Genomic DNA, 13,589 nt, shown 5'->3' with positions numbered 1-13,589 from the left:
TGGGAGTGTAAATTAGTTCAATCATTGTAGAGGACAGGGCGGCAATTCCTACAGGATCTAGAACCAGAAATACCATTTGTTCCACATTGGTTCCAGCAATGCCATTACTGGGTATATACCCAAAGGATTATAAATCATTCTACTATAAAGACACTTGCACATGTTCGTCTATTGCAGTATTTGCTATTTACAATGGCAAAGACATGGAACCAACATAAATGCCCATCAGTGATAGACTGGATAAAGAAAATGCAGCACATATACACCATGGAATACTATGCAGCCATAAAAAGGATGAGGTCATATCCTTTATAGGGACATGGATGAAGCTGGAAACCATCATTGTCAGCAAACAAACACAGGGACAGAAAACCAAACACCGCATGTTCTCATTCGTAAGGAGGAGTTGAACAATGAGAACACATGGACACAGGGAGGGGAGCATCACACTCCAGGGTCTATCAGTGGGTGTGGGGATAGAGGAGGGATAGCATTAGGAGAAATACCCAAAGTAGATGACAGGTTGATGGGTGCAGCAAACCACCATGGCACATGTATACCTGTGTAAGAAACCTGCACATTCTGCACATGTATCCCAGAACTTAAAGTATAACGACATAAAAAGGACTAATTCTTAGCCTCTTTCAGTCTCTTTTCCTCTCTACACTCAAAATCTCTAAGTACTGCATTTAATCAATTTTAAATGCATATTTCTGCACATTTTAACAGCTCTGACATCAGGATGTATCATAACAAGCCACAATCAATGTCTTTTCTACTTGATTAGCAGACATTTTATTATGCATTTGTATCACAAAAGGACATATTGGGTCCTATGATCTACTCCATGTGCCTTATATTAGGTGAAATCTAGAACTTCATACATCTATCTCAATATCTCCACTTCACTTCTACTCCTCTAATTTAAGTCCTTACACTAAAAATTATAGAATACTTGTGAAACAAATTAAAGCAGACACAAATAAATGGAAAGATATTCCATGTTCAGGAATTGGAAGAATTGATATTGTAAAAATGTCTACACCACCCAAAACGATCTACAGATTAAATACAATTCCTATCAAAATTCTCATGGCATTCTTCACAAATGTAGAAAAATTATCCTATAATTTTTATGGAAGCACAAACACTCTCAGATAGCCAAATCAATTTTGAACAAGAATCACAAAGCAGGAGCCATCACATTTCCTGATTTCAAGATATATTACAAAGCTAAACAACCAAAACAGTGTGGTACTGGCATTAAAACAGACATCTAAAAGAATGGAACAGAATATAGAGCCCTGAAATAAACTCACACATGTAGAATCAACTGATTATTGACGGGGGTGCTAAGAATACACAATAGGGATAGAATAGTCTTCAATAAAAGGTGTTGGGCAAGCTGGAAATTGATACGCAAAAGAATGAAGTTGGACTCTTATTTTACACCATACAAAAAGTCAACTAAACATAGAGTAGTAAACACTTAAAATGTAAGAGCTGAAACTGTAGAAATCCTAAAAGGACGCACAGGGGGAAAATACCTGAATATTAAGTTTGGTAGATTATATCAAATTTAAAAGCTTCTGTACAGCAAAGAAAATAATCAACAAAGTGAAATCACAACCTTGGAATGAGAAAAAATGTTTGTAAACTGAATATTGGACAAAGGGCTAATATTCACAATATATAAAGAGCTCCAACAATGCAACAGTGAAAACTAAGCAAACGCACAAGAACCAAAGAACCAGATTAGAAAATGGTAAAAGGACATGAATATATATGCAAAGGAAAAACAGACATTGGAAAGGTGCTCAATATCACTAATCATCAGGAAAATGTAAATAAAAACCACAATGAGATAATACCTCACACCTGTTAGGATGGCTTTAATCAAAACAAACACAAAAAATAGATGCTGGTGAGGATGTGGATAAAAGGGAACACTTAGACACTATTGGCAGCAATGTAAATTGGCATAGCTGCTATGGAAAACAGTAAGGCTCATGCCTCATTCCTTGCATGTGGTTGGCCTTCTCTTCCAAACTTCCATAAACACTCCTTCCCCACTTCTTACGTACCTGCCCTGATGAGGTGATAACTAAACTAGGACCTGAAGGATGTTAATGAGATTAAGAGAATAGCAAATGATATTCACACAATCTGACATGTGCAAAAATCCTGTGGCAGGAAGGATCATAACAAATGACCAGTGTAAGGCTGAAGTAGAAGGAGAATGGGTAGGTGTAATAAGAGACTGGAAACTAATATTGGAACCACAGAATGCAAAGCTTCATAGATCATGTTATGGGGTTTTCCCCTTAACCTTAGGGCAATAGAAAACCTTAGGAAAGTTTTAAATGCTGGGCACAGGAGGTCATATGGTGAGACAGGCATTTTTTAAAGTCCTTCTGTCTCAATTGGAGGGGAACCAGAGTGAACACAGATCAGTTATGTTTCTTGCACAAATTAGGGGAAACAACATGGTATATAGGAATAATACATAACCTAGAGTTGAGCAGGCTTGAGATCAATACAGATCCCAGCATTTCTATAACATTGTGAGGATATGTGAGAATGTATAAAAAAGCTTGACAAACATTAGTTCTCTTTCACCTCTCCCAAATTGGATTCTCCCCAACCAGGTGAGCAAAGAACTGTGTTATGCAGAAAGCACATTCACTTTCAAATTTTAAAATTCACCCCAAGGCTTATATTTTTATATTCTTAATATATTGTTTTTAAGAGTTAAAGTATTTCCTATCTTTATATTTTTTACTTAATATAAAAACTAAACTCTAGGCTTAAAACTTAATAAGTAGGTAGAGGTAAGCAGAGAAGATTACAATTTGGGCCAACCAGCATAAACTCTAACCCCTTAAACAATGCCTCCTTTTATGTACTGCACTTCATATGGGTATCAGAGTAGAACTGTGTAATGACAGCCCTAATAGCTACCAGTCATAAAGAAACAACAGAAGAACAAATGTTGAGACTTGAAAGTTGGAAGGATCAATAGCTAGATAGCATTTGTTATATGAGAGCTGAAATTAGATCTTCAAAGAAATACTGCCAAAAGTAAAATTAATTAGGTAATTTAGTATACTCAAAAAATAACTTATTTTAAGATTTGAGTCCCAACATACACTATATATTTCTGTCACTACTCATCTGGTTTAAAGGATTTATTCAATCTAAACTTTGTTTATCTTCTGGCCACTTTATAGTTCAGGGTACCCTCTCTGGTATAATTTATATTAAATTTCCTCTTTTTTGAGGCTGTGTGTGAGCTTCAACTTCTGTTAAAGTTTCTTAAAATAAGATATTATTTATCTTTATATCCCTAGCCTCTAGAAAATCATGTCGAACATGGTGAATACTTACAGATATCAGTTAGCCAGGTAAACACGTCAATTAATTTGGAGGGTCTCTGTTTAAATACTATTCAAGTATTGCCTCTTCTGAGAGCCCTTTACTATCTACTTTTATCTTTCCATTTTTTCTCCGTGGTGTATATTGTTTTGTGCATTTCTATTCTTTGTGTACTTATTTGTTGCTTGTCTCCCTGACCAGAACCTGTACTGCATGAGGCCAGGGATTTTGCATTTCTCACATCTATATTCCCAGGGATTTGCACAGAATAGATGCTCAACTATCTTTTTTAAATGAATAATCAACAGACTTAGTGTTTTCTCAGCGCTAACTTTTTGTATTTAACAGTCCTTGAAAATATAACACTATTATTCTAGGTAATTGATATCATCTCATTATTGTGATGTATTGTTTAGGGCCCTCTAAGAAAAAAATACATTTGTATATATAGTTTTTGTTGTTTTTTCTTCAACTTTTATTTTAAGTTCAGGGGTACATGTACAGGATGCACAGGTCTGTTAAATATATAAATGAGTGCCATGGTGGTTTGCTGCACAGACCAACCCATCTCCTAGGTATTAAGCCCAGCACCCATTAGCTACTTTTCCTGATGCTCTCCCTCCCTCCACCTGATCCCCTCCTACAGGACCCAGTGTGTATTGTTCTCTGCCATGTGTCTATTTGGTTTCGTTATTCTGCTCACACTTATAAGTGAGAACATGCAGTGTTTGGTTTTCTGTTCCTGCATTAGTTTCTTGACCATAATGGCTTCCAGCTCCATCCATGTTCCTGCAAAGGACAGGATCTCATTCCGTTTTATGGCTGCATAGTAAACCATGGTGTATATGTACTACCTTTTCTTTATCCAGTCTATCATTGATGGATATTTAGGTCGATTTCATGTCCTTGCTATTGTGAATTGCGTGGCAGTAAGCATACACATGCATGTATCTTTATAGTAGAATAATTTATATTCCTTTGGGTATATATCCAGTAATGAATGGGATTTCTGGGTCAAATGGTGTTTCTGACTCTAGGTCTCTGAGGAATCACCAAACTGTCTTCCACAATGTTTGAACTAATTTACACTCCCACCAATGATATAAAAGTGTTCCTTTTTCTCAGCAATGTCACCAGCATCTATAGTTTTTTTTTTTTTTTTGAATTTTTAATAATAGCTATTCTGACTGGCATGACAAGGTATTTCATTTTGGTTTTGATTAGTATTTCTCTAATGATCAATAATTTTGAGCTTTTTTTCATATGTTTATTGGCTGCATGTATGTCTTCTTTTGAAAAGTTTCTGCTCATGTCCTCTGCTTGCTTTTTAATGGAGTTTTTTGATTTTTTTCCTTGTAAATTTGTTTAAGTTCCTTGTAGACTTTGGATATTAGATCTTTGTCAGATGGATATATTACAAAAACTTTCTTCCATTGTGTAGGTTGTCTGTTTACTCTGATGATGGTTTCTTTTGCTGTGGAAACAGTAAATGTATGTATGTATGTACATATATGTGTATGTGTATGTATATATATCACATATACATATACACACACATTATGTTGGTTCCTCCTTTCTCTCTCTCTCTCTCTCTCTCTCTATATATATATATATATATATATATATATACATATATATATATAAATATTTAGATGCATATCACTATCTGTCCATCTAGAAACATTTACTTTAAGAAAATTATTTATGCATTTGTGGGGACTGGAAAGTCTGAAATGTTCTGAACAGGTCCACAAGCTGCTATTCTGGCAATTCCTTCCTCTTCTAAGAATCTCAGTCTTTTGTCTTAAAACCTTCAACTGATTGGATAAGGCTCACCCAGATTTTGGAAAGTAATCTGCTTTACTCAAAATCTACCGATTTAAATATTAATCACATCTCATACCTTCACAGAAACATATAGCCTGGTGTTTGACCAAACAACTGAGCACTATAGCCTAGCTAAGTTGACACATAAAATTAACCATCACATGGGAGAAGAAACCTAATATCTAAGTCTTGTTTCTATCCCGTGGATTGCCAACAGGGAGCCTTAAAACTGCTTGCACAGCTGCTGCCAGCAGAGGGCACCATGTGGCACTGGTTTTGAGGGACTGGATGGAGGCTGTGCTCTACCTACCCTGAGTGTGGTCTGCAGCCCAACAGCACCTACACAACCTGGGACCTTGTCAGCAGTGCAGACTCTCAGGCCCCACCCTAGACCTAGTGAATTAGAAACTGCATGTTAACAAGGTCGCCACGGCATTCCTATGCACATTAAGCAAATGCAGTGTTCTTCACAGGAAATTCCAGACAAAGAAATCTATCTTAATGTCACACACTCCAGTTTGCATTATGGGCCACCACATAATTTGTTTGAGAGGAGAAAAGATACTTGCGCTGGTTGGCCGTTCTGCCTTTCCTTATTTAGAGAGAACACTTTGGGCTCAGTGAAGATCAGCATCACGTCAGAGGCTTGAGAAGTAGGCCTAGTCTTCATTTCATGATAAGCCTTCAAGGAAGAGGCAGCATGGTAGAAGGCAGACTGTGTTGCCTGTTGGAAGACAGGTTCTTGATGTGAGTGCAACAGTTTCTGGCCACTGTGACCTTGAAAAGGTGTTTTTCCTTTGGTTGTAGTTTCCTTATCTATATACTGGGGCATTTGGATTATCGCTCATAATCTTTAAACTGACTTCAAGCCCCAATATTCTGCTATTAAATGAAATAGTACATAGGAAAAAATCTGTGAAAATGTATGGTAAGATGTAAAGTAATGATGAAAAGGACAACTGAATTTAGCATGGAAGAGGTAGCTTTTACCATATGGTATTATAGAATCACTGGTGTTCTTTATTGAATAAGAAGAATTTCAAGGTCCCACAAAATGTTTTCTCATAAGATTTAACAAATTCTGAAATTTTGTTTTTGAATTAAGAAAAAGTCAGTTTTAAAATATATACATACATTGATGAAGAGACTTTTTTGAGAGATAATTTTTGCCTGGGTACAGATGGAGAGAGTACAAACACACCAAATGAGATGGAAGAAAAATGGGAGTTTTCGGAGGAAATAAAAGTAGCTGATAAATTAGATTTATGGGGCCTGACACTAAATCATAATTGGCCTACAGCAATCCATGCATGTAGTTTCATATATATACATATATATATATATATATATACATACACACATATATATAAGAAGCTGCCAATCCAGTTTTGGGTTGAGTGGTTTGGGATATGCCACAATATGTGATTATGACATATGATGAGCAAGCTCTGGTCTTTAGAGTCTCAGAATCAACTAAATCCTAATTCTTACATGATCTTAGGTCTGACTGTGATTGGAAACACTGGGATCTTAGATTGAGTTATTCTTTTTAAATCTAACAGAATAAAGCTTCTAAGAAGGAACTGTACTAAAAATTTGACGGGTCATGAGATGAGATGGTGTAATTCATATATTCACCCAGGGGCATTGACTCCAGTGTGGGATTTCTTACTTTCTGTCACCAACCACATTTATTCAATTAGCAAATTCTCCTTCTTCAGAATTGACCTTAATTCTCTTCATGTTTCTCTATGTACAGGTCTATCATTAATGAGCAGCCAGGATGCCATCATCTCTGACCTGAGTGACAATAACATTCAAGCCAGCCTCTCTATTCCTGCTGCTCTGCAGTCCACTTCCACAGAGCAGCCAGCTGAATCTCCTTATAGGTAAAATTATATTACATCTCTCCATTTTTACATTTTCTCTCAGAATTATAACCAAATTTGTTTCTGTGACCAATCCTGTCTCTAACATCACATTTCAATTTCCTGATCTTTCAACATTTTTTTCAGACACATCAACCTCTGCCATTTGCCATGTACCATATTCTTCTATGCCCAAGAGTCTCCCCTTATGTAGGTATCTCTCCAAAACATCATTTGCTGTTCTCCATATGGTGGGCCACTTCTTACCCTCCAGTCTCAGAAAGGCCTCCTGAGCCATCTGCGTCCAATTGTGAGAGTAAGTACCCAGTAGTTCAAACAGGGGAAGCTTAATGTAACTATTAACTATGACAAAATAATTTTAAGCTGAAAGGAAACCTTCTATAGCACCTTAAGGCTGAGGAAAAGTACTCAAAAAAGGAAAGGCCTGAAAGTGATTCAGAGCTCATTGAGGGACACGTGGTTTAGCCACAAGACAAAAAAGTTTACTGGTATAACTAGACAACAGCTGGTGTCGCGTTGTCAGCTGAACAATTGGCAACCCTACGGAGTATAGAAGAGGGAGAAGGTGATCAGCAGTAGGTGGCTGAGCATGTAATAGGCATTCAGCAGCCAGCAGCAATAGATAGTCTTCAGATGCTGCTGGCAATGGGAATGTGAGAGCGTGTTTGCAGAAGGACTGACTTCTAGGTGTGTAACACTCTGAGCCAAAGGCACCTGCATATGCAAACTTCCTGGTCTGCGTTTGCCCTCATACTCCTACCGCCAGCCACCTCACCCTCTCCTGCCAGCTCCACTGGAAATTAGAGAAAATCTCTTCCTTTTGCAGTGTCCTCTCAGCATTGTTTGCTGAGAAAGTGTAACAGCATGCTCACTTTAAAGAGCAAATGCTTAAAGACATTCTTTTGTTTATCACAGAACATATATTGAATGGTGCAGTCAGAGTTAAGAAGCAATAAATTGACAACTGACACACTGTCTTTATGCTCCAAACTTAGGTAGCCTGCAAGCTTAATCCATTATTCTTTCATCCTTCAATCTCTTCAGTAGCACTTATAAATTTCTCTTTAATTTTATTTAGTTACTTTTATTTCTTTACCTCTCTAATCAGAATTAAGTATTCCTAGGAATTCATAGTATTCCTAAAGCCATTAAAGGTGGTTAAATTTTTTTTTTGAATGAATTTCTAGAATTGGCCCTGAAGGAACACTCTCTTTTAGACTAGCACTGAGATGTTTTCATCTCCAGGTTTGATCTGAAAATAGAAGAGAGAGGAGAAATAAAGAGAAATAAGATGAACGTCACAGCCATGCATCAATTTATTGTTTCTAACATTAAAAAAAAAAGAAAAAAAAAGAAAAAATATCTCTTTGTAATATTTGTATTTTTGGATACTTTTAACTCCTCAGTAAAGTGCTGCTAGTCCAATTCAAGTATTGTACTGATTCTTCACCGACTTATGAGTATGATCCCTTTGTTTTGAGCCATATGGAAACTATATATTGCCATCTGAAGTCAGACTTAGCTCTGAAGATCTGCAAAGTACTTTGCAATTTCATCTTCATTTGCCAAGAGTTATGCCATAGGAAATATTGTGCTTTAAGCCATTGAATAACCTATTATTAGAAAGGATTTGCACTCACCATCCCACGTCTTAAGTAAATGGTTAGACAACTATTTAATTCCAAATTTCCTCAGCATATTCCCTTATTTATTTGGTTATCTTTGAAGTATAATTCCAATATTTTCCTTTCTATACACTCATTTCAGTCATGAAAACTATAAATCAGCAATGTTTTTGCATTGTGTATTCATACGTACTGAGACTGCCATTTTCTCAAAGTACACAGTTTATAAAAGCCAGGAATGCATGCAAACTATTTAACAAGGAAAGAGACTATTACAATTTTCAATCAACTGGCTGGATTCTTCGTTCTCTAAACACATTCAGTGACTTTTCTCAAGAAAATTTTCCCACCCAAATTAGATTAAGACCCATGAATGCATAGAACAGGGAATGGGTATGGCAGGAGGAACCAGATTTATGTTGGTTTCAGGGAAAGCCTTTCTGAGTGACATTGAAGCTTAGACCTAAAGTTTGAGAAGGAGTCAGCCAATAAATAAGAAAACAGAAGAGTGTTTTAGATAGAGGAGAGCATGCCTAAAGATGCTGAGAGAAGGAGTCTGGCATTTCCTAGGAGCTGAAAGAAGGAGCTGTAGGTGAAAAATAGCGAACATAAGGGGTGGAGGAGACAGGGCTAGCAGGAGATGAGGCTAGGCAGGAGACAGATCCTTCAGTGCTTGAGAGGCCATATTAGGAGGCTTGGAGTTTACTTTAGTTGCCTGTTTAGCCACTGGAAGTGTTAGGCAGGGAGTGACATTATCCTATTTGTTTTATAAGAATCTCACTATATTTACTCATATTCTATATAGATAAAAATATGTAAATGAATTTGCTTTGATCTTTCATCATGATTTACATGCTAATAATTTCTATGTTAGACATCAATAACTTTTGATAACTAAAATTTCTTCTTTAATTTTTAGTGAAGATCTTTTAGTGAAAGCAATGCATGTAAACAGCTAGGGAAAATAAGGAAGAAAGTTATATTGGCACAGTCTACATTTAAGACAAAACCGTCTATACTAAGATTGTAGTGCCTATACAAGTCTAGCCAGTTTCTATGTATTTCCAGATTTCTGTTTTTTGTTAATGTTTTAATATAATCATTTTCCTGTATTTTAAAAAAGTTTCTTTTAACTAACACACTGCACAGTAATTTATTATATGGCTAGATTATACATTACTGGACATTTATGTAGTTTTTTAAAAAATATTTTGATGAAAATTATTTAGTGAGGGCTTATTTATATATAAAGATTTGACTATGTGTTTCTAATTATTTTATTGGTGTAGATTCTTAAAAGTGGAATTATTGGGTCAAATACCACAGACTTTTAAAGACTTTGTTACACTGTGTTTGGGCATGCTTGTCATACTATCCCAATGCATGCCTTTCACATTATATCTATTTCAAACTTTTAAAATTAGAAGGTGGCTTTTGATGTCGTCTACTTTTTTTCTTTTTTGTTGTTGTTTTAATTTTTAGTTCTTCATTACTTTTAATCTAAAAATTTTGTTTGTTAGTGATTTGTACTCCCTCATGCCCTTTGACTATTCCTGTAAGGGGGCTTTACATTTTATTTGTTGATTTGCAAGTTTGTGATAATTATTTTCTTTCTTTTTTTTTTTTTTTTTTCTTTTTTCTTGATGGAGTTTTGCTCTGTCACAAGGCTGGAATGCAGTGGAGTGATCTCAGCTCACTGCAACCTCCACCTCCGGTGTTCAAACGATTCCTCTGCCTCAGCCTCCCGAGTAGCTGGAATTACAGGCACATGCAACCACATCCAGCTAATTTTTTGTGTTTTAGTAGAGATGGGGTTTCAACATCAACATGTTAGCCAGGATGGTCTCCATTTCCTGACCTCCTTATCCGTCCACTTCAGCCTCCCAAAAGTGCTGGGATTGAGGGAATGCGTTCTCTTTCTGGGTCCACAAGGAGGCGTAGTTTTAAGGGCAAGAACTTCTCAGCACGATGCCCCCTCCCATCTCTCTTCATCCAGGAGATTTAAAGGTCTCTGTTCTAATTTTCCCCAGGCGCAGGAAGAGACAAAAAGTTAATTACTCCAACGGAAGTTCTTAGGAACTCCTTTCATTGGCTAGAGGTCTTGGAGAAAGTCGAGGTTCCTTCCAGGTTAAAAGTCCCCTTCTTCCACACCCTTTTGGACTCCAGGTTTGGATCCCCTTCCACACACATTCTCTCTCTCTTGTGTGGAAATTGTCTCTCTTCTTATTTTATTTCTCTACCTGAATAAAATCACTTTTCTGCAACACTGTTTGGGGTCCAATATTTACTTTGCGAGCGCACCTGGTCGCCTCTTTCATTCTTGAGAGATCAGGAGACCAAGAACCCTGGAGAAACGTCCTCTCAGGGGAGCTAAGGGTCCCCCTGAACCCCTGAACCCCAACAAGATTACAAGCATGAGCCACCTCGCCCAGCCAACTATTTTCAAGTTCTTCTTTGGCTTGCTAATTATTGCTTGTATGGTTTTGTAATTTGCAGATATATATTCTATATTTGAATGAAATTTTATCTAGCATTCTTCTTTATGGTCATTGCTGTAAAGTCTAGAAAGTTTTTTTCCATCAAAATATTCAATGAGTTTTCATGTATATTTTCTTGATTTTTTTGAACTATGCAATTTAGACATAATCTTAGAATAATGTATGATATGATGATTAATAATGGCTGTCAGCACGAAGATGTTTTATCTGCACTCAACCAGTCATATTTCATGATGGCACCAAAATGTGAATACATTTTGTCTATGGGTTCCTGGAAATATGGTACTCTGGTGAGCCCATAAGAGCTGGTGATTATTCTGCAAGTTAGCACATATTCCCTTTGCAAAGACATCCAGACAAAAGTGAGGGAGCAAGATCTCAAAGCGTAAAAGGGTAATAAAAGAACAAGACCTGTAGAACAGAGCCTTGGCCAATACTTAACAGGAGTGGATCAAGACAGGAGGTCAACGAAAGCTATAAAAAAGAATTAGCAAGAAGAATAAAAATCAAGAGAATTTGTTGTCATAATACAAAGAAAGAGATTTTTCAAGTAAGAGCATGTAATCAACAGAGTCAAGTTGATGGTCATGGATGGTGTGCTTATTATATAATTAAAGAAGAGAGCATCTGCCTTCATGGTGAAATATACTTAAAAAGTGATCATATTTGTATTTTAAAAGGTTGTATTTCATGTCCTCTTAAATGAAATATTTAAGCTTTTCAATATTTAAGACTTTCAATATTGGGAAGAATTAGTGTGGAAGGAAGGAATTTGAGTGGTGTTTCAAGGGAGATATGGTGTATCCAAATGTGTATGTATACTCAGAATAGAGATTAAAATGAACACAAAACTAAAGATGTTCTGTCAGTGGACTATAATTTTAATTTATACCTCCTTGAAATGGTCCATGAAAGAGAGACATGAAGTGCAGACTTCAAATATATTATATTTGAACATTTATACATGTATATTTATTCATTTATTAGGACAATAAATAACTTTTTTCTTTCTTTTTTAAAATTATACTTTAAGTTCTAGGATACATATGCGGAACATGTAGGTTTGTTATATAGTTATACATGTGCCATGGTGTTTTGCTGTACCCATCAACCCATCATCTACATTAGCTATTTCTCCTAATGCTATCCCTCCCCTAGCCCCCCACCCCCTGCCAGGCCCCAGTGTGTGGTGTTCCCTTGCTGTGCCTATATGTTCTCATTGTTCAACTCCCACTTATGAGTGAGAACATGCAGTGTTTGGGTTTCTGTTCCTGTGTTAGTTTGCCGAGAATGATAGTTTCCAGCCTCATCTATGTCCCTGAAAAGGACATGAACTCATTCTTTTTATGGCTGCATAGTATTCCATGGTGTATACGTGCCACATTTTCCAGTCTAACATTGATAAGCCTTTGGGTTGGTCCCATGTCTTTGCTATTGCAAATATAATATACTGCAATAAACATATGTGTGCATGTGACTTTATAGTAGAATGATTTATAATCCTTTGGGTATATACCTAGTAATGGGATTACTGAGTCAAATGTTATTTCTGGTTTTAGAAACTTGAGGAATTGCCACACTGTCTTCCACAATGGCTCAACTAATTTACACACTCACCAACAGTGTAAAAGCATTCCTATTTCTCCACATCCTCTCCAGCATCTGTTGTTTCCTGACTTTTTAATGATCAGCATTCTAACTGGCATGAGATAGTACCCCATTGTGGTTTTGATTTGCATTTCTGTAATGACCAGTGATGATGAGCTTTTTTCATGTGTTTGTTGGCAGCATAAATGTCTTCTTTTGAGAAGTGTATGTTCATATCCTTCATCCACTTTTTGATGGGGTTGTTTGTTTTTCTCTTGTAAATTTGTTTAAATTTCTTGTAGATTCTGGATATTAGCCTTTTGTCAGATGGATAGATTGCAAACATTTTCTGCCATCTGTAATTTGCCTGTTCACTCTGATAATAGCTTTTTTACTGTGCAGAAGCTCTTTAGTTTAATTAGAACTCATTTGTCAGTTTTGGCTTTTGTTGTCAATGCTTTTGGTGTTTTTGTCATGAAGGCTTTGCCAATGCCTATGTCCTGAATGGTATTGCCTCTGTTTTCTTCTATTTTTTTTATGAATTTAGATCTTACAGTTAAAACTTTAATCCATCCTGAGTTAATTTATGTATAAAATGTAATGAAGGGGTCCAGTTTCAGTTTTCTGCATATGGCTAGCTAGTTTTCCAAACATCATTTATTAAATAGGGAATTATTCCCCATTGCTTGTTTTTGCCAGGTTTGTCAAAAATGAGATGGTTGTGGCATTATTTCTGAGGCCTCTGTTCTGTTTCAAGGCTCTGTAAATTTGTTTTGATACCAGTACCA

This window comes from Sapajus apella, unplaced genomic scaffold (assembly GCF_009761245.1).
Source record: "Sapajus apella isolate SASKATOON/1434 unplaced genomic scaffold, GSC_monkey_1.0 scaffold50, whole genome shotgun sequence".
Classification (NCBI taxonomy): Eukaryota; Metazoa; Chordata; class Mammalia; order Primates; family Cebidae; genus Sapajus; species Sapajus apella.
This window is presented reverse-complemented; position numbering follows the sequence as displayed.